We start from the raw sequence: 23,100 nt of genomic DNA, 5'->3' as shown, positions 1-23,100 counted from the left end.
AACGTAAAAATGTTGTTTTGATCAGGCTCAATACAATTGGAAATATATTATTCGTACTCATTTAATTGGGGTATTCGTTTTAAATCAGTCATTTATCATCATCCCCATCGTTTTGCAAGTACAAGTTTATGCTAACTTGCAGTATAATATATTTGAGTTAGAGTATAATGCTCTGTGTTCCGTTACCATTATGCCGTCTTAAAAGCACATAATATTTGTTCTGTTATCATGATATCATATTTGTAGAGAGCAGACACTCCTTTACATGGAATAGTTCCAAGTATTATATTTTTATTTGATGTGGAGCCTATTGTACCAGGAATTGGGCTACACATATTAGGCAATCTACTAAATATGACACCTACCCGATGAACGCATTATTATGTAGATAGCCAAATATAATACAAATATATTATATCATATTTCGTCGGTGTTTTGATTTTAAAAATGTTCCTTAGTTCAACGAGAGGTTTATAACAGTAGAAAATGAAATGAACCACTTGCAAGGGAAAATCTATACATATAAAAATAATGAAATTAAAAAAGTTTTATACCGTTACACAATTTGTGTAAGCATTGAGACAAATAACAATGAATAATGATTCTATATCGTCAGTAGTTCATAGATTCACTTGTCTATTTAGGATTTCTATGATGTTAAGTATTAAAGTTGGCGCCGATATATTATTTCACATCTTCATATTCGACTCTCCTGTACTTCGCATTAAAACCAAAATAACAAATGTAATCAGCTAATCTTTCTCTTTAATTTTTTTTATATATTTTAGTCTCTTAAACTCACAGACTCCTCTTTTGATTTTCTAACGTATAGTAATGATGACGCAGCTATAAACCAATAAAAGAAAAATAAAGAAACATACGGGATGCATCTTTTCTTTCTTAACAAAATCAGTCATTACCGTTATTCTCCACCCTCGACACCATTTAAAAAAAAAAAAACTATCGCTCCCACATGGCCCGTTCCTAATTCCTCCGAAAACATAAAAATAAGGATATAAAAGTATATATATATATATATATATATATATATATATATATATATATATATATATATATATATATAAGTATAAAAGTCTATGATGTCGAACTGTATAAACGTACATTCATCTTTGTTTTCTATATTTTTAAACCAGGTGATTGCTTCGGCAGTATTAAATTAATTCATAAAACAGATGAACTAATATTTGACTTTTATCGCTCGATATCTGAAGGGAATTAAATCATAAAACAGATGAACTAATATTTGACTTTTATCGCTCGATATCCGAAGGACGTTTTAACATTGCCCTAGAATTTTCCGAGGCATACACTAACATATCCTCGGAAGAAATCAACATCATTAAAAAATGTAGAAAATCAGTTCTAATAAATAACAATAACCAATGGATAAAAACTAAAATGAAAAATTCGTTTGATTTGGCAATGAATGGTAGGGATTCTGCAGTGGCATCATATCTTGTGGGATTATTCATTCTATATACCCTCACAAGCATATTTGATACAACGGATATCGGCCTATATAGAGATGACGGACTAGCTATAATTAAAAAAAAAACTCCAACAAAGTCAAGGTGGATAAATTTAAGAAAATCATACACAAGGAAATGAAAAAAATTAGGCCCAATACAGACGTATCAGCTAATATAAAAATAAAAAACTTTCTGGACGTCACGTTAAATTTAGATAAAAACACATATGAATCCGACTTAAAAGATAACGCTACTCCAATATACGTAAACCGTAAGTCCAATCACCCACCATCAATTATAAAACAGATTCCTAACTCAATCGTATGTAGACTCAGTAATAACTCAAGCGATGAAAACGCATTTAACAGGGCAACCAATATCTAGGAAACATCCCTAAAAATAATGGATACAGAAATATCGATATCAAATATAAGCAATAAAACACCAATAACTATAATAAAATTAAAAATAGAAGAAAAAGAACTACAATTTTGTATACGGTCCCATACAATCAAATGTTAAAAACAAAAGTTGGCAAGAATTTCCTAGATCTTATTGAAAAGTACTTTCCCGCAATCAACCCCTTGCACACAATTTTCAATAAAAATACCTTAAAGTTATCCTACAGTTTTTGTAGAAAATTTAGAGATGATAATTAAAGCACATAATAACAAAATATTAAATAAAAACAATGTAAACAACAACAAAATAAACAATAAAAAGTAAACACCATGACAAAAATGACATTAACACTAGCAGAAATAATAATAATAATAATAATAATAATAATAATAATAATAATAATAATAATAATAATAATAATAAAAATAATTAACCCCGGACAAGACAAATCATACTAGAAAAAAAAATACTAATAACGAAAAAGATAAGTGCAACTGTAGACAGCGCGCACTTTGCCCACTTCAAAATAAATGTCTAACCAAAAGCGTAGTTTACCAGACCACAATATTTGCGAAAGAAAACCCGAATAACAAGAAATATTACGTAGGTATGACTTCCTTAGATTTCAAAACTCGATTCTATGACCACAAAAGTACATCCAACAATAAAAAACACCACATTAAAACAACGTTATCAAATAAATACTGGGAACTCAAGGAAAGCGGACATTTGCCGGTAGTCGAATGGAAAATAATAATACAAGCTACCAAGAGTAGGAACCTAGACGTCCCATATAGATTATGCCTTCATGAAAAATTTGCTGTCCTGTACTTTAGAGAGCCCCAACACCTATTAAACTGTAGAAGAGAAATAGCAAACAACTATGTTCACAAGATAAAATTTACTTTAGGATAGCGATACAAAATAGTTTTAAAACTAACAAAAACAATAGAAAATAAACAAATAAATTAATTAAATAAACATGAATATAAATAACCGATCACACATATATGTATGTATATATATATATATATGTGTGTGTGTACATATATTCATGTACATATATATATATATATATATATATATATATATATATATATATATAAACTAACATTAAAAAGAAAACTAATCTAGATTTAAAACAGATCAAGAAACTAGATATCAAGGCTACAAAGAGCACACTAAAAGGAACAGGGCAACCAGAGGTCAAATAGGTATTTGTCCGATAAGTGCATGCTCATTGGACGATAGGAAGGGCGCGGTTGATATTAGAAAGCTGATTGGCTAACTAAAATCTCAATAGAAGATGCGTATATAAAAACGACAAACAATCACAAAATTCGCGCATAAGACTGTAGAGTCCTAGAGTGGATGAAACGCGGGATATTAAGTGTAGCTTAATCGAAATATATATTTTATAAATTTATATATATGTATATATATATATGGATATATATATATATATATATATATATATATATATATATATATGTGTGGGGGGGGGGTGCGTGTGCGTGTGTGTGGGGGGGGGTGAATAAATATATCAACATAAAATAGATAAATGTTTATCAACGCTTCGTCCCTATTTCAGAGGACATTATCAGAAGGGAGTTAAAAATACCGAGGAAACAGATTACAGATCACACGCGAGTGAAAAGAAGAGAGATTTTATGTTCTTTCTTAGAAGACGTGGAGGGTTTTTTTATTCTATGTATATATACACTAAGACGATCATATATATGCATATATCCATGCATATTTACGAAACTCTTAAATGAAGACTTAAATGTTTTGTTAACGTTGTTTTATTAACTTTAATTTATATTATTTATTAATTGGTTCGTACCTTATTAATCTTATTAAACTATATGAGGACAAACTTTAAGGGATTTATAAAATAGCTCCCCAGGATCCACTGTCAAGTTTTCTTCATCACTTTTTTCATTTCCTATAAGGGGGGCTAAATGTTTTATCCCCTTTCTCTGTTTGATGTATTGAGTCCATATACTAAACGTTGCGTTCATCCCTACCCGGAACGAATTTGTTTATTTTTGTTTGTGCAAATCGAACGAGTGTATATGTTCAGTAATATGGGGAAAAACTACGTTTAGGGAGTTCTTTGTCTTTTCTATATTCATTTAGACTGAAACTTATTTCTAATTTACGTTGTGTTTTTCTTATATACGTTTGATGGCAGTTCTAACAGGGGACAGTGTAAATGCCGGCATTGAATATGGGGCATTTTGAAGAGCGTTAATTTGTTTTGCGTTCGGTTCACCGTTAATAAAGTTGTTTGTATCATGTGTATCCAAAGGTTGTAGAGGTTATTGCAAATTATGATGCTATGTGTATGGATTTGAATGTAGATATATCTATTTTGTAGAGATCTTTTTTTTACACATTGATCACCACTTATCAAGGCCCGGAAGCCACTCAGGGAAAAGGGTTATTGCATGTATTTGCCAGGTATGTCATGTTTCTGTTTGCTTATGTTAGAATATATTTTGTAACACTTTTCTTCACATTAGAAATAAAATGAATTGGATATTGTCATGTTTAGTACGTTTGTGATATGTTGAACATAATCATCCTCGTATTGGAGACTACGAATTCTGAAGACACGTTAGAAAAATCCGATTACAATGCCAGTTTTATTTTGTCACGGCAGTTCGCGTAGTAGTGTAAATAATACTTCTTATGTGTACTTTTGCACATGCGAAAATCATCATATTCGTTACGGACAGAGATGATCGAATACATTTAGAATTTGCACTCATTAAAAATACCAACAGCATCAAGAAGAGAAAACCAGTCTAAAAAAAAAAAGGAAATATGATAATCAAAAAACAAAATATGGATGTTGACCTGAGTAGCAATTATCTATAGACGTAACCGTTTTTCGTTATATAGTTTTAATCATAAAAATATTAAATACTTTAAAAAATAAAAATAAAAATACATTAACAATATATGAAAATAACATTAAACACATTAAGAGCTGCATGTATATGCATATGTGTGACGTCTCAGTGTAGATATATAAATGGAATAATCCAACCCCCTCCATGAACATTTGTACATTCTTTTCCAGAGAAAGAAAGACACAAAGTACCTTCCCTCTTAACACGCTTGTAGTCTATAATATGTTTCCTCAACATTTTAAACCCGAACCTGAAGATGCCCCCTGAAATAGGGACGAAACGTTTATAAGCATTTATCTATTTTAGGTTACTCTTTTCAATCACATAAATCCAAACATTTTATTTTTATTCTTATATATATATATATATATATATATATATATATATATATATATATATGATTGCAACGGCTCGTCAGACGAGTGCCACTCCCTCAGGAATTTAAAATCCATGAGCCCAACTGTCTGAGGGAGTATCTATACAAATATGATGTTACAGAATCTTAGCTTTGTACGACAGCTAAGTCCCTCACCCGGTTTAAAATGTTGAGATCCAGCAACAAGCAAGAGCAAGATAACCAGCAACAAATTAAACTGCAGACCAGATTAATGCGGGTACTGGTCGTCCGCTTTATTGTTTTTTAAATCAGAGATTTTCTTCTCCTAGAAAGGTTGCCTTCACCACGGCTTACGCGATCCCTCTCTACCTCAATACACATATACACACACACAAATATACACGGTGCTAGTTGGCCGTTGACCCAGAAAAAGAGTTCATTCGCCCTTTGGAAGGTCTTGTTTTTTATCATTCATGGCGACTAGCCGCCATCCTCACCAAACAAGTCTGGTGGGGGAACCAGTTTAGTCGCCGGTGACCCGACCATGAGGCAGGTAGTACTGGGTTACATGGTACCAATAGCATATCACATGACCTGACAATATATATTATATATATATATATATATATATATATATATATATACATATATACGTGCATATATATACAATATATATACACACGCATATATATATAAATATATACATATGAATATATATATATATGAATATACATATATGATTATATATATATATGAATATACGCATTCATATATATATATATTGATATAGATATGAATATATATATATATATATGAATATACACATATATATGAATATACATATATATATATATGAATATATATATATATGAATATACACATATATATGAATATACATATATATTTATGAATATATATATATATATGAATATACACATATACATGAATATACATATATATATATATATGAATATACATATATATATATATGAATATACATATATATATATATGAATATATATATATATGAATATACACATATATATGAATATACATATATATATATGAATATACATATATATATATATGAATATACATATATATATATGAATATACATATATATATGAATATATATATAAATATATATATGAATATATATATATGAATATATATATATATGAATATATATATATATGAATATATATATATATGAATATATATATGAATATATATTTAGATAAATATATATATATATACATATTCACATATATAAACATATTCACATATATAAACATATTCATATATATATATACATACATATTCATATATATATTCATTTGAATATATATACATATATATACATATGAATAGATATATGAATATATTTATATATGAATATATTTATAAATATATATTTATACATATGTATATATGTATATGTATACATATGTATATATATTTATATATGTATATATGTATATATATGTGTATATATGTATATATATGCATATATATGTATATGTATATATATATATATATATATATATATGTATATATATGTATATACACATATACATGTATATTTATATATGTATAAGGAATGCACACATATTCGTCCTTTCCCGACATGGGTTGGATTTTAAAAAACTGTCTTTTTTCGCACGATCTATGACTTTTTTTATCACATTTTTCTTTCAATTATCCTGAAGATGTCCTCTGAGACAAGGACGAAACATTGATTTTTTAATAATTTCATTCGGTTTTTTCTTTTTTTTCTTTAAACATATTTATATATATGCATATATATATATATGTGTGTATATATACATGTATATTTATATATATTTATATATATGTATATATACATGTATATATATATATATATATATATATATATATATATATATTCAAATTTGTTTCCATACATCTTTTTTATGTTGTTTGACGTTTGATCTATTGGGACCGAACTGGCTTAAATAACTTAAAATTTTATTTTCATGCAGTTAAATAACGAGAAATTTCTTGTAAATCATTCCTCTAATTTATTCAATCTGGTAAGATCTTTCAGGGCGTCAGACATTGTGTCGTGACAGGACGAGTGTTGCTTTCTGGCTATATGGACGCCCCATATTAGTTACTTTATAAGTTTATGCAACATTTGGTCAACAATCTGATTAGCTACATTTCCTCAAATTTCCATTGGCATAAAGCGTTTACAAGCTAGTTAAAAAGGTTATTGTTTCGTTGTAGTTTGGTGCATGCACTGATTAAACAAATGCATAATTTTAAAGACATATAGTTATCATAGCAATGATGTATTGTTTAAAAAATAGAATTTAGATAATGATAAATAATAATGTCAGAAACTAAAACAATCAGCATTATCATTAAAGCGTATTTGCAAATAATACTCATGAATTAAAACGAGGTTTTTAAAATGCTTAATAAAAAAATGGTTTTTGATTGTGTTTAATAAAAAAGGTTTTAAAGAGTGTGTAATAAATAGAGGGTTTTCAGAGTGCTTAGTAAAAAAAAATCAAAATATTATTTTTAGTTATATAGAGAACTGTTACATAGTCGCTACACTTAATATGCTAATGTTTTGGACATTTGCTTGGCAAGAAACCAGGAGCCACTCGTCAAACTCGACGGAATGAAGCTTATTTGCCACGGAAAAAGTATAGAGCGTACATGCCTTCGGTGACAAATAAGCTTCATTAAACAAATGCATACCTTATTGACAATTTTACAAGTTGACAATTTAATAAAAAAAATGAAAAGTAAATTTACATAGTTTTAGTTCGAACAATGCAGATGCTCCTATCTATATCTATCTATCTATCTATATATTATTAAATAGTGCATGTTTTTATTATTTTTTGTTAATATGTTTTACGTTGACAATAATACTTTGATTATTCGAGATTTCTCTTGTATAAACGATTTAATGTATTTTGTTCCATCTTTCTAGAAACATCGGTTAATTTTCTTTGGATCAGAATGTGACAATCATGCAGATATTCTACGAACTATTGCTGGATCTGTGAGCATCTCGCATATTTGTGAAAACTCAATGATTATAAACTACATAAACAAATATTATCTTCTGATAACATACTAATATTAAACATAGACATAGTAGAATTTCTATCGACACAGTATAATAACAAGTATAAGTAGTTTAAAGTTTCAGACGATTTAATTGAAATTGGACGAGGCGTAGGAATGATAAGAAATAGAAATAAGATAAAATTATCTAAAAGGATAGCACAACAAAACAAGGAATGCTTATGATAATACAATCCTTTTTCCATCTTGAAAGGAAGTACACATTCATGTTTCCGAATAAATGGGCTAAGGATGGAGATGTCAGAAAATATTGCCTTGCTTAATGACGCATAAACCTATAATTTCTATTAACAAGCGAGATGCAGGATGCATGCGCTTCGCCAGAAAAAAATCTATCGATTCCTGTATTGCAATTGGGTCGTTAGAAGCAAGTAAATTGTTCTGATTTCGAAAAACTTGAGAATGAAGAATTATAGGATTCAAAAATATCGGTACTTTTGATCAGTCTTGAGATTGTGCGGAAGGTCTGGTGGGGTTCTATATAATATTTCTTTTACATATGTGGGTTCAGGAAATGTCCTCGCATAACAAGTAACACGATCTTTTTCATAATACTTAAAAAAACAATAATAAATAAAAAGAAGAGAAAAGCTGTGTGAGTCTCTTTCACATAACGAAGTAATAAGTAACCGAAAATCAAGATACTGCTTTTCAGGTTCGAATCTTGATAAAAATGATGAGTAAAACTGCGGAACATATTCAACTAGAAAACTCTCTCTCTCTCTCTCCTTCTCTCTCTGTTTATATATATGTTTCACCTATGTACGCTTGTTGCCTGGCATGATTATAGGTTTTTCTTGCGTGACTTTAGAATATGCAGCCCCCAATATCTTAATGATGAAATTCAATACATTACGAATGTTTAAAAAAAACTACAGTACCCATCCTATTTGATTTCTTACGCAAAGAAAAAAGCTACGAAAATACACTATAATAAAAACACACAGAAAAATAAAACAAACACCTCACCACTAAACAGACATCTTTTCATCCCCACCCACACCAAAAATAACAAAATCTACGACACTCTTAATAGCCTTGGTTTTCACTTGATACAGACAACTTCCTCAACATTAAAACAGACATTAAAAACTACCAAGCACTCTCCCAAAACCCTCACATCCGACGCCGGTATATATTCCATCACATGTAACAACTGTCAACAAGTGTACATAGGTGAAACACAGCGAAAATTGAAATTAAGACTTTACGAACACAGAAGAGATATAAGGAATGGTAACGCCCTAAATGCACTCTTTTGCCATTGTGCAGAACACGATCACTCATTTAATTTAGATCATGCGAAAATTACTAAATACGTGATAGATAGAGCTAAAATAAGACTTTTAGAATCAGCACTAATATTAAATACTAATACTATTACGCAAGGGGCAGACTTCTACCATTTAGCCCCTAGCATAGGGAAAATACTAATCAGAGAACAAAATATCAAAACAGATCCTGGCTAACCGTTTTTCCTTAAATATTTCAATAAAATGAATAAGTGTACAGAAAAAAATAAAGTGTACATATTTATTTAACGTATATTTAAAAGTGTTTTATATAGACATTGAACAACCCAACCTTACCATACACACGCATATGTTTGTCCTTCCCGACATGGGTAGGATTCCAAAACCTTTCTTTTTCGTATGAGCTATGAATTTTTCTTTTCTTGCATTTTTACTTCAATATCCTGAAGATGTCCTCTGAAATAAGGACGAAACGTTGATTATTTTAATAATTTCATTCGGTTTTTCTATTTTTTCTCAAAACATAACGTAAACCATCGCTGGTATTTTTATTTTTATTTTTTATACATATATATGTATGTATGTGTGTGTGTGGGTGTGTGTGTGTGTGTGTGTGTATCAGAATATAATCACTTTTTGTATGAAAACTTTTCTCAATTCGTTATGGTTTCGAATTTCATCTTGAATAACCTATATATCGGCCTACATTAAGGCTCCGGAATAATGTGAGATATCTCTTTTTATTATATATTACGTGAGTATTCGATTACATTCTTCAAAGGGCATTTATATTTTGCATTTACAATTTTATTCTCTTGTAATTTATGCATGAATTTTCACAGATGAAATTAATATTTACTAAATATACCTTTTTGTTCTTTTATGCGCTACGAAAATAGCGTTGTTTTCGAATTTTGAATCTATGTGTTACTCTTTGGTATGTTATCTAAGCGTATAAAGTAGCTAGGACGAACCAACTGCTATAGCCGATATAATATCGTATAATGAGACGTTTTCGGCATTACAATTGTTGAAATATTTTTAACCAACAACGCATCTTTAAGGTTGCGCATGTTTGCTTTTACAGTCCACCTCATGTATGTTTATGTGCACTTCAGTCTGTCCGCAATGACGCTGAGGTGCATAGAGTGTTCAGTATGTGTCAGTATTTATGGTTGCACATGAGCACACCATGAATAATGAGGATGTTCTCCCTATTTTGGTTAATGTTATTGGAAATACAATCTTATTTATTTGAATACAAGTGCCAATTATATTCTGTTCTTTTACTGCACATATACATGATTACAACAATTCATAGAAACGTTCATCTGTCAAGCTGCCAAACGTGAGCGGAACAACAAACAAACCAACGCGGGAGAGTAGATGTTCGGTGGATAATCCGAAATCATTTTACATTTTTCGTCTAGCGATAAAACTTTCCTCAAACGCGAGTCTCTATTTTTTATCGGCCAACTGTTTAATTAACCCTTTCTTGCATTAGGTGTTTCGTTCACATAGGTCAGGATGACATTCACTCCAGTGAGATAATTTCTTCTTTAATTAGACGTGATTACTTCCGATAAAACCACGCTTCTATCTCTAGACGAATTCCCACCACTCGAAACCAAATTACATATTTTCCGTCAGATCAAACAGAAATATGTGTATAAGCCAAATAAAACATAATTAACACAAAAACAGAGGATACAGAATATTTGAATCGAAACAACAATGCAAAAAATGACAAAGTTTTTCTCATTGGAAAAAACTGTGTCCCGATTCGCCCAAGCATGTCTTTAATATCATAATTATTTCCGAAGATCGTTTAGCCATGTCCATACTTTAAATAATATATAGATCGAGATTTTCTGGTATGTGCGTGTGTGTTGATAAAATAACATTCTAGTATAAAGTTAGACGTAGATCCAACACACTTTATCTAAAGCAATATCGGATACTTTAAAAAGATTCTCAGTCCATAACAGAATGGGGGGCATTACTGAATATTAACATTTAATGCTAATACGATAAATATATTTCTATTAAGTATATGTGACTAATATTATCGTACTGGACAGCATATCGTTCAAAGTATATAACCTAACACACACAGAAAACATGAACTTAAAAAAAATGCATAAATGTCATCGTCTAGACTGCAACGAAGAAAACATTATACGCGTTAGAAATGAAACAGTCTTGCCAATACGTCTAACTAGTGTCTTCCTTTTTAACCATGTTCAAAAGCGACAAACATATATTAACTAATAGCACCAGTCGATGTCATATTAGTTCCAACATCTCCCTCATCGTTGCATCGTTGCATTACTTCAGTTGAAGAGATGCGGCTCCTTATACGTAAATAGCCGCGTTCAAACTTACAAAAAATAAAATCATCTTTCTTCTTTAATACTGGTTCATTTGAAATGCTTTCCTTGTTTCTAGCTTACTTGACTGTATTCACATGTAGGAATTTAAATGGTCTATAAATAAATATACTGTTCACCGCTCTCTATCCGTGTCTTAACCTAAACGTGGATTTCATGAAAAAAGTTTCTTTCCTGAAACTGCTCGCTTCTGGAAATCTGTTCCGCATCTCTGCTTTCCAGGTGACTACAATATTGTCTTACCCCCAATGATTACCTTTCACAAGTAACCTTATCCCTGAATGGCATTCAAGCCTTGATATGTGGTGATACATTGGAGAAATAACATACACCTCGCTACTCAAGTGCGCATACTGCAACAACATCCTAAGTCACGATAGCCTCTTAAGATTCAGTTCGAATGTTTCAGTTTTAACGTAAATAAAAGAAAAAAATATAAAACACAAACTACCAACTATGGCACGAAATATAATTCAATGTTAGACTTATTTACTTATAACTAAACCATGTGTATAATACACGCTATGCACTCCCATTATATACACTTATAGAAAAAATTGATGTGGAAATTCCGGTAAACAATGCAATTTAATAAAATGTAAATACATTAATAACTTGTGGCATAAACTCTTGCGAAGTAACAGCACACGCATTTGGTATGTCATAATACAAGCTCACAAAGGGACTACTATTTTATTCAAGTATTCTTCTAATATGTACAAGTTGAAACGTAATGTACATATTCACATATCAATTTGTATTTGATACCACCTTTTATTCATATTAGTTATTGCGTCCTCCTATGTTGAAACGGGCATTGTGGTAAGTGATAATCATTTCAAAAGAACGGTCTCTTTGACCTTGAACGTCGCATTCTCAGTAAAGGTAATATAATGTATATTATAGAAATTGCTTAAGACATATACGTTATAGTGACTGACACAATTAAGACGATCTACCCCCATGGGGTTAAAAAACTATTAATTGCTTGATAGAGTCAAGAGTCCGACAGGTTACAAATGAAGAAGGTGATTTTTATCGACCAAAACTTTGTGAGATTTATGCATTTTGTCCTGGTAATCCAAATAGACAAAACTGATAAACTCCTTCAGTTTCTATACTTTAGAATAACTTTTGAAAATATTATGCATCAATTCATAGAAATATGCCATGGAATAACATAAGGACATACATATTTTCTTCATTATATTAAGATTATCTATAGTGCGTTTTAATATAAACTTTGATTTGCAAGCCAATGCGACAAAATTACAGGACTTTGAATGCAAGATATAATTAATGTGGGTGTCCCTTCTGTTTTCATTCAATTAACAGAGAAACAGAGAAAAATAGTGGATTTCATTTCATATTGTAATTGACTTCTTGTAAGGAAAACGCGTTTTCTTTGTACTGTTACTTCGAAAATATTTAATAAATAAAAACATAAGTTTGAAATTAGATTAAATTCGGATGAAGTCACGCCATTTCTAAGTCAGCTGCTGAGATTACCCAACAATAGGATTGCGAAAAATTTAGTCAATCGATTTTAATAACGATGAACAGGTCATAACGTTAAAGACAAATGTAAACTCACTTGATCAAACGAACGTATAAATGTAACTTGCTTATGCGTGTCTAGTTTATGTTTCACATAGAATTGCTAATATTTAACAAACATATATTAACAGTGTAATTATCATTTAATAGTTTACTAGTCACAGCATTTAATATGAACTTCATCTTCACCGAGGTGAACGATTTATATGACCTTCACCGAGGTGCGCGATTTGACACACGAAAATAAACCGCCTCTTAATAACCTGCTAACGCACGCGTCACTGTAACGTCCAATGACAACAACAACAACCTTCTCACTCGACCTGCCTTTATACCACTATCTCAATCCCTTCTCTTGCGCATGCGCCTGTAGATTCCTGACAACCTCGATACTTCCGCTTATAAAAACCCAAGTTTTGTTGTCGCGCATGCCTATACAAGGCACAAACACGTGGGCGTTTGTTTTGTTGGTAAGTACTACACTCCCCCCTGATCTGATGATCACATAGAGTGCACTCCGGGGGTGGCCTCTTAGTTCGTTGGCTTCTGCGAAGGGTGGTACTTACACTCGGATTCAGGTTCTGGTTCTGGTTCTGAGTGTGGTTCTGGTTCTGGTTCTGATCCTGCCTCATCAGACGAACTACACCTACCACTCTCTTGCTCGGTGACCTCACTCATTAGCAGCTACTCATCTGATGATTCATCGCTCTCTGTAGTTGTGGGATGTACTTCACTAGCCGGGCGAATATAGCGCATTTCGTGGGGTTCCATCAACAAGGACCGACTGCTGGCTGACCACTCCAGATATTCTTCCTCGCTTGAACATGATGGTGAACCGGTTTCCAGGGGGTCTAACCCAAACTGGATCTCCTACCTTGTATTTGTTATGACTCTCCTCGTCGATTGGTTGGGCAGTGTCAATGCCCTTTATCCTTACACGATATTTGTGTATGGCAGTAGCCGGTGCTGTTGTTAGTGTCTTCCCATCCTTAATAACCTGCTAACGCACGCGTCACTGTAACGTCCAATGACAACAACAACAACAACAACAACAACAACAACCTTCTCACTCGACCTGCCTTTATACCACTATCTCAATCCCTTCTCTTGCGCATGCGCCTGTAGATTCCTGACAACCTCGAGACTTCCGCTTATAAAAACCCAAGTTTTGTTGTCGCGCATGCCTATACAAGGCACACACACGAGGGCGTTTGTTGTGTTGGTAAGTACTACATTTAATATTAGTTATAGTTTTATAATCCACCAAGCAAGCTGAATTCTTGTCATATAAATTTAACAATAAAACACCAGAAAAATAAACTTACGTAAGTTAAAAAAATATAGGCAAAGTAGTGCTATTCATTTCTTTTTTTATTTACTGTGAATACAAAAAAGTGAATCCTGATAAAATACTCGGATATCTATGAATCTTATATAGAATTGCATTGTCAATACAAAAAAAGAGATCACGCAATTTCTTAAAGATAGAATAAAATAATCTTCGCTATTAAGAAACAAACTTTAAAATTATTTATTTTTCTAGATAACCTAATATGTAATGACGGAACTTATAAATGTTTGACCCTATCAAATGAATACGATTCAAAAATATTAGCATACAAAATCGATAATAAACAGAACACTGAATGATAAATAAACTTTAAAAAAAATTAATATGCTGTAAGAGAAAAATATGAATGAAAAATCGGAAGAATGTTGATGAAAAATACAAAAAACAAACCAAAACAAGGGATTAATTCATAAAAAAATTACAGCATAGACAGAGAAAGAAATATGCATTTTAAAGAATATAAGCCAGCTCATGAAAACGTAATAAAATTGATCGTAAAATAATAGCAAATAATACTATGACACTAAAAAGTTATTGAAAACATATAAGAATGACAAGATCAGAAGTCATATTGTTTAATGTAAAGATCTAAGTAAATATTTTTAGAGCGTCGCTTTAATACTAGCAGGGCTCGTGTACCACGCTGCCCGATTGAAGTATTCCTTCCCTTGTAAAAAACAAACAAAAACAATTAAACTACCTTTGTTCGTGGGAGACACTCCGGCGTAGTAAAACAGCAGACACTATAGCTCGTTGCCAAAATAGTTCCATCGTGTCGAAGTAACAACGTTAGTGTCTATAAACTCATTCCAGATATGTGGATTTAATATTATTCTGTGCTTTCACATAACGTGTCAAATAAAAGTAGAGTAGTGTTGCCTATTACATAGCATGTGTTACCCTCCGCGTGTAATTTATCTAACTATATATAAAAGGCAAAATATGTGTGTGTATGTATGTATGTATGTATGTATGTATGTTCGCTTTTTGTGTATGTCTGCAAAAGGTTTTATTTCGTCAACCTTCTCGCGGGGGCCCATTCTTAAAACTTTTTTCTGTCAAGTCTAAATTAAAATATCTACGACATAACAACGGGGGTCGCCTGTCTATTTAATTTGCCCGATTTTTACCAGCTCGCCGCGTTTTCGAAAAGCGAAAACGAGGGGAAACAGTAACTGGCTTGCAGCGCAAAACTAGGTCAAACATCAGGTCACTTCCTTGCACTTGTATATTTCACTTTATAAACCTTAACTGGACACGCTTATCAATTCCGCTCCCCTCGTAGGTTAAATGGTTAGTTGGCTGGCGTTTTCCTCCTTTCGTTTACACCTTCGCACCAAGACTCCGGTATTCAATCTTATCTTCCTACTAAAACATTTTTTACACATCCAAACACCCGGCCAACGTTTTTTTTTTAACACACACACATCCAAATATCAGGGCAACGCCGGATACCCCTGCTAGTAATTAAACAAAAGATTGAATTTATTCTACCGGAAACGCTGAGTCACAACAAAAAAACAACCAAAAAGAACTGGTCAAGACTTGAACGACTTGTTCCTTTTAAATTTGTCCGAATATTTATGGCGATTATCATCGAGTACAAGCATAATTTTCAGATTAAAATGAATTTAAAAGTATTTTTAATGATAATAATAGTAGGGATCAATCTGTAATGACACCGTTCTAATAAATGGGAGACCAACTTTTCCCCGTCAGTTGTTAATATTAATGCAAGGACACGTACACATAGGGTGTGTACAGTGCGAAGTTTTTTCAATAGGATAACAGAGGAGCTAATATACAAAATTGAGGAAGATGTTTTGCCGTAAAGAGAGTGTTGTAATGTATAGTATTCTTAAAATGTTATCAAAGAAAGCATCATCTTTAAATTTAGGAAATACAAGTCAGACAAGTGCCACTCCCTCAGACACTGAAAGTTCATGAGCCCGAAAAATGAACTATAGTGCTGCCAGCGAATTCACATGTTCAAGCAGACATTACACTGAAGACGGTCATTTTTATACATACATATATATATATACACGCACACACAAATACATATGTAAACATATCCCACACATATATACATGTGTAAATACAGAATACACAATAAGCACACATACATATACATACCCACACATGCAAACATAAACAAGACGGTCATTGATATACATACATATAAATATATACATACATATATGTATATAAGTATACGCTCATATATACCCATATACATGAACAATGCATAATACACAAACATACATATACATACCCACATTCAGACATACACATATACATACAAATGCATCCACGTGTACAAATGCATACACACATATACTTACACATACATATACGTACACATGTATATATATATACACGTACCTACATATACATACACATCCATATATATGCATTCATATTCATACACACATACATGCACACATACACATACATATACATACACACCTGCATACATACACATACATGCATATACACACATACATGCATACAAAATTTATAAATGTATATATGTACACATACAAAGACAGATACACATAGACACATATACATATATATATATATATATATACACATAGATATAAATACATATAAACTCACATGTACATATATAAATATACACACATACATATATAAATATACATACACATACACATACATAGATACATAATGATGGCAGAATATTTGTTACATGCATCCAGCATTACAGGCGTACACGCGTCACAGCTTTTTATCGCCACAGGACTTTTTTTCTTTTTTTATAATAGACAAATGACTGAGGGACTATCTATACAGAAATGATGTTACAGAGTCTTAGCTTTGTACGACAGCTAAATCTCTCTCTCGGTCAAAAATGTTGACATCCAGCAACAAGCAAGAGCAAGATAGCCAGCAACAAGTAAAACTGCAGACTAGCTAAATGCGGGTACTGGTCTCCCGCTTTGTTTTTGTTTTGTTTTTTAAATAAAAAGTTTGGTTGAGACAAACATTTTTGGAATAGTAACTGACGATGATATAAACGAATTCACACATTTTTAAAAAAATAAACTCAGCGACGGATAGTCAAAACGTAAACACAGCCAAACCGACATATATTAAAGACGCTTACTTTTTTTAAATATATACATATATATATATATACATATATATATACGTACATATATACTACATATATATATACATATATATGCATATATACATATACATATATATACATATATACATATACATCTATATACATATATACATATATATACATGTTGCATATACATACATATATATCCATATATATATACACATATATATATCCATATATATACACATATATACATATACACATATATATATACATATGTATATTCATATATATATTTATATATATACATATATATTCATATATATATATATTCATATATATATATACATATGTATATTCATATATATATATTCATATATATACATATGTATATTCATATATATATATTTATATATACATATATATATTCATATATATACATATATATTCATATATATGCATATATATACATATATACGTATACATATAAACATATATACATATACGCATGAATAAATATATACATATATACACATATATACATATATATCTATGTATACATATATATACATATTTATATATACATACGTATACATATATATACTTATATATATATATTCTTATATATATACATATATATGCATATATATACATATATACGTATACACATAAACATATATACATATACGCATAAATAAATATATACATATATACACATATATACATATATAATTATGTATACATATATACGTATGCATATATACATATATGTGTATACATAAACATATATATATATATATATATATATATACATATTTTTTACACGGTGGTCACCATTTATCAAGACCCGGAAGCCATTCAGGGATTAGGGTTATTGCAACTACAGTACGTTAGTGGGGAGTTTTTATGACGTGTTTACTTACGGGGGAGGGTTCATTAGGAATTTGTTAAGGTGTGACTTAAATACATCTAAGTTGTAATCAGGTCGGAAGCAGGCAGACGGAACAGCGTTCCACATCCTTGCAGTTCTTAGAAAGAAGCGTTGCTCACACACACACACACACACACACACACACACACACACACACACACACACACACACATATATATATATTCATTTATATGCACATGTATAAATATGTATATATATGCATATATACATATATACACGTATACATATATACATCTCTCTATATATAAATACATATGATATACACATGCATATACATATATTTACATATATATATACATATAAATGTATACATATATACATATATACATATATGTATACATATATATACATATATGTAAGCATATATATACATATATACATATATGTATACATATATATACATATATGTATACATCTTTATACATATATGTATACATATATATATATACATATATGTATACATATATGTATATACATATATATATATATATGTATACATATATATATAGATATACATATATGTATAGATATACATATATGTATACATATATATACATATATGTATACACATATATATACATATATGTATACATATATATACATATATATACACATATATACATATGTATACACATATATATACATATATACACATATATATATACATATATATACACATATATATACATATATATACACATATATATACATATATATACACACATATATACACATATATATACATATATATATATATATATATATATATATATATATATATAGAGAGAGAGAGAGAGAGAGAGAGAGAGAGAGATGAAATAAAATGCAGGTGGAAGGATCTGGTACTCAACATTTCGCCCGATTTATGCGTGCTTCTTCAAGGGGGATGGTCAATTACCATCCCTCTTGAAGAAGCCCACATAAATCGGGCGAAACGTTGCGTATCCAGGTCGTTCCACCTCCATTTTATTTCATATCGTCGGATTTAATCCAGCTCAACAATCATATATATATATATATATATATATATATATATATATATATATATATGTATATGCAATGTGATGATTGCAACGTCTTGTCTGTCGAGTGCTACTCCCTCAGGCAATTAATGTCCCTGAGATCAAAAATGATTTTAATCGCCAGAGGACCATCTATATAGAAGAATTACCGAGGGAATACCTATACACAGATGGTGTAACAGAGTCTTAGCTTCGTACCATAGCTAAGTCTCTCTCTCGGTTCAAAATGTTGAGATCCAGCAGCAAACAAGAGCAAGATAGCCAGCAAAATTTAATCTGCAGACTAGTAAATTCGAGTACTGGTACCCCGCTTTAATTTTATTTTTGAATCAGTGATTTGCTTCTCCTAGAAAGGCCGTCTTCACCACGGCTTACAGGCCCCATCTACACCCCAACACATACATACATACACAAAAACACACACGGTGTGATGTGGCCGTTGACCCCGTAAAAGTGTTAATTCCCCATTTTGAAGGTCTTGTTTTAAATCCTTCAGGGATACTAGCCACCGTCCTCACAATGAAGTTTGGTAGGAGTTTAGTGTCCGGTGCCTCGAGCATGAGGGGGGAGTACTGGGGTATATGGTATCAATAGCATATGACATGAGCTGACACGATATGTACATGTATATACATATATATATATATATATATATATATACATGTAAACACACACACATATATATACGTATATGTATACTCCCACATATATATACACACATATACGTATATGTATACACGCACATGTATATACATATATATATATATATATGTATATGTACACATATATGTACATATACATGTATATAATGAATAATGTAGATTAAAGGAAATATGACACTCATGTTAAAAAAAGCCTTCTTTTGCATAAGATAGATTTTCGCTCTTCATTAAGAATTCCGTTTTCGAAAATAAGGCTTGTTGCCTGATGAGGTATCTTGTTAGTAAATACTAATAGAGCGAAACATGCCCATGACTCTGTAGCAACAAACTACTACTTATGTAAAGACATATATATATATATATATATGTATGTATATATATATATATATATATATATATATATATATATATATATATATATACATCCTTTTTATTCGCTAATACTCCTGTTTTCTCGTTATGTATATAATGCATTTTCAGAACCATTCGGATGACTATTCTCAGTCCGCGTGTAATTTTACTTATTTCCATGTTTGAACAGTGAACAACTTTAAAGTTACATTATCTGAAATGTTCTGATAGAAATAATCAGACTAATCCAAATGATGTTATTTACTAATCTTCGGATTCCAGAACATGTTGACATCAGTTTATTCCTTCCGCCTACATTGCCAATCAGTTTCTACACTTACTTATCAATACCATTTTTCTTGCTCACATCATTATTATTTCTTTCTATTGCTGCATTAATCTAATCAAGTTTTAATTTTTCATTGTCCTTTTCTACATTTATTAACTATTATTAATATATCAAATAGATATATGGCTTGCTCATCATGCCCACAATTCATTTTTGCTTAAATTAAGTCTTTAAAAAGATAATACTGCCAAATTTCTCTCTCGCCGCTACTAAGTCCGACTTTTCAAATCGTTTATTTCATCGAAACTAATATATAGTTGACCATACACTATTTTATTTCAAACATTTTTATGTCTCGCACGTGATCATTTTGAAAAATAAGTTTTAATGAACAAAACTAATCAAATATAATATTTTTGATTCACTGTTATGCTATTTGAACAAAAAAAATAGTAATCAGTAATCGCATATAGTACTATCGCTGTTCTTTATGAATCTGAAGTTGGGTGTTAATTTTAGCTATCGTTATTTTGGTTTGATTGGTTTGTTGATTAGTTTTGTTTAAAAGCCTATCAATCTATAAAAGGTAATTTAAAGAGAAAACTATGTAAATACCTATTTTATGTGGGAAATAATTTATAAGGAACGCAAATTTCTTAGCCTTCATATTTTTTGTTTTCAAATTATATTCTTTCATATTTTTCATCGCTTGAAATTCATTTGGCTTACATTTAGAAGGGCTGCTTTCCAAAGTAAATTCACAATTAAGTGTACTATTTTTGACAAATTCCAAATGTAGCTAATTTATTATAAACATAATTTAAAATGGAAAATGCTGTTATTTCGCCCAAGGATTTTTTTTTCAAAATAAAACGGCACTTGTTCATAAAAGGTGAACGTTGTTACGTTCTTAAACGTTTGTTTTCTAAAACAAATGTATTTTCCTTAGTAAACTGACTTTTTTTAAAAGATGATTTTCAAATGTAAAATAATGTTACATTCTGGATAGAATTATTTTCCAATGTAAAAAGTAAAGTTTAGAATTTCCTCATATATTCAAATATTAATTAATAGTGTTTTTCTTTGTCATTTTGTAATGAATTATTTTTTTTAATTTGGAAGATGGCTGCGTGTAAAAAAGAAATAAGATACGGAAATATGCAGAATCATTAAATTTGCTGTATATTATGTGAAAAAGAAAGTATTTTTCCACATTGATTAGAAAGATAAACAATACAGTGTTTTTTCCTTTTATTTCTAACACTGCAGAGCCATGACACAAAAGCAACTAAAATGTACAATACTTAGTCGGAAAGTCAATGTGCTTAGACCGCTTAATTAAGTAGAACCAGTAATTTATATCAAAGTCAATACACCACGCTTGGATCTGTATGTTTTTAATGTTACATATTCACTGCAGAAGATGGGATTCATCAGCAATTGCAAAAAAAAAAAAAGAAAATACTAGACGGGTACAATTAAACACAATTTCCATGCACAAAATGACAGGGGAATGCCTCTCTGTACGTTACACCAAGGATTTACGTAAATACCAATGATTATTTATATATATATATATATATATATATATATATATATATATATATATATATATTATTGTTTTAATACAAATAAAGACTAAAAACGATGGGATGATAGCCTCAAATAGTGTATTACATTGTTAATTACAATTGTTTCCAGACTATTCGGACAAATTCAAACATTGTGTCGTTTGAAAATGTTCACAAGAACAGCCTTTCTTAGGACTAATTTAATAAAACCACTTTAAAAATAAAACATTATAGAACTCATTTCCCTTATAAGGAACAGAAAACAAGAGAATATATTTTAACTATATCTCATCCCCGCAAAGTATTTTAAAGACTTATGTATTTA

Source organism: Euprymna scolopes, chromosome 20 (assembly GCF_053919585.1).
Source record: "Euprymna scolopes isolate OS-2025 chromosome 20, ASM5391958v1, whole genome shotgun sequence".
NCBI lineage: Eukaryota > Metazoa > Mollusca > Cephalopoda > Sepiida > Sepiolidae > Euprymna > Euprymna scolopes.
The sequence above is the reverse complement of the archived record's forward strand: the minus strand, read 5'-3'. Positions refer to the sequence as shown.